Source organism: Bidens hawaiensis, unplaced genomic scaffold, assembly GCF_021521415.1.
Source record: "Bidens hawaiensis isolate Kalapana, Puna unplaced genomic scaffold, B.hawaiensis_p1.1 tig00017777_1, whole genome shotgun sequence".
Classification (NCBI taxonomy): Eukaryota; Viridiplantae; Streptophyta; class Magnoliopsida; order Asterales; family Asteraceae; genus Bidens; species Bidens hawaiensis.
Window position 1 is genome coordinate 129,626 of NW_027492684.1, and position 2,107 is coordinate 131,732.

A 2,107-nucleotide genomic window follows, 5' to 3' on the forward strand; every position below is an offset into this window, starting at 1 on the left:
ACCCTGTCCGTGTCCGTCCGTTAAGTTTTTGATGGACAAACGGACGGTTCACTAACGCTATACCGAACGAAAATTCATGTATGTGCCCGTCCATTAAGAAATTGAGTTTGTCTCGTGTCCAGCCTTTAAAGTTGTAAACGGACGTTAATGGACACTAATGGACAAACATACATTAATAGACTCTAATGGACAAACAAACACATGAACATCACAAACGAACATATGAACATTAATGGACAACAAACACTAATATTGTTATTAACGACGGATGGACATACACAAACCTAACCAGTCGTAATCGAACGGACGTTACCGGACGTTCACGAACACTATTGAACGGACCTGACATTTGTCCGTGTTCGTCCATTAAGCTTACCGAACGAAATATGTTTGTCCATTTCCGGTTCATTTATTAAACAGACAAACACAAACGAACTTCTTGTCTAACGGACGACTGAACGTCCGGTTCACTTGCTGCCCTAGGGTTAGTCCCCCACTCAATATTCAAATTTTAGCTCTAATATTTGCATTAAAGACTTTGTTCCCCTTTGTATTTCTAATTTTTTCCTCTTTATATGTTTTGGAAACTCAAGGCATTATTAAATCTTAAAATATGTTCTTGATTATTATCTTTATAATTACATTAGATTGTAAAAAAATGAAATTGTTCATATAAATTCAAACAGAAACACTAGTGCAGTTAGAAATTTTTGTAAAATATTAGAAAGCTTTATGAATGAATAACTTTTATCAATAATATAGATAAACCATTTTTTTTAAGTGTAAACTTTTATAAATAAAGCGACAACAACCGCACCACACCCGTCACAACCCGGAGGGAGCAGCTCACCGAACAACAAACTACATGAACTTAAACTTACACAAATTCTCCCACTCTATGCTTTTACAATTAAAAAGGTTTTTAAACCAAAGAAAACCTAAAGATTTAATATCTTCTATAATCTCTTCAATCTTCATTTCCTTACCACATGCAGGGTCGGCCCAATAGTATAGGAAACTAAAGCTCTAGCTTTAGACTCTCAAAATTTTAAGACCCATTTAAAATATATATATATATATATATATATATATATATATTCCTTTAACATTCATATTGTTTATACATGCATTTAATAAACAATTGATGCGCAGTGTAGTGGTATTTTTGATGGTTTATTCCATGAGGGGCATAGGGTCGAATCCCCTTCCTGTTTCCATTGGTTCTTACGATTTATTTTTGGTGTAATAAGTTTTGCTTTTTGTTATAAATATATATTATTATTATGGTTATCAACACCTAAAATAGATTAACTTCTTCTACAAGTTTTCCTCTTATATATATACTCAATTGTATCTCATTGTAATATACATCACATTAATGAAATCTCCATCTTTCTTCCTACATATCTTTCTCACATGTTTGGCTATTAGGCTTGTTTCACAACACGTTATCATCACGAGTTGTCTTTGAAGCCGGATCACATCATCATGAGGTAAGTATTGCCTAATTAACTTTTAATTGTTTGTTTTTAATATCTCAACATAAATCATATCGTGTACAATTTTGGGTTGTGTTAGCGATTAGTTCTGTGGGTTTTTTTTTATATCTCTTAAAATAATTCATGTTATAATTTATATAATTATGGATTAGATAGACATTTATATTTATGTATTACGTAGTAAAATAAAAAATAAAAACCACCAATCGGTTTCTTGGTTTCTGGAAAGTTTTGGTGCTTTCAACTTTATTTGATATTTTTGTTGATTTATTATAAATCTTTTACAAAGCATAATGGTGATTATGTTTAATCAATTCTAGTTATTTTAATTGTAACGAAACACCATATAGGTTTACAATACGATATCTTGATAATAGTATCATGTCAAAATTTAGTTATGATTATATAAATCTTTAGTTAGAAATAGATATGTTTCTAAGAAATTAAATATTTAATTTGTGTTAAAGAAGGATCTAGATTTATTTTATAAGATAAATAAATGTGTTACTTTATATGTTTGCTGGTGGCAAAATCAATTCTTATAATAAGACCCTGTACCAATTGGTGTCTAGCATACGATATCTTGATAATAGTATCATGTCAAAATT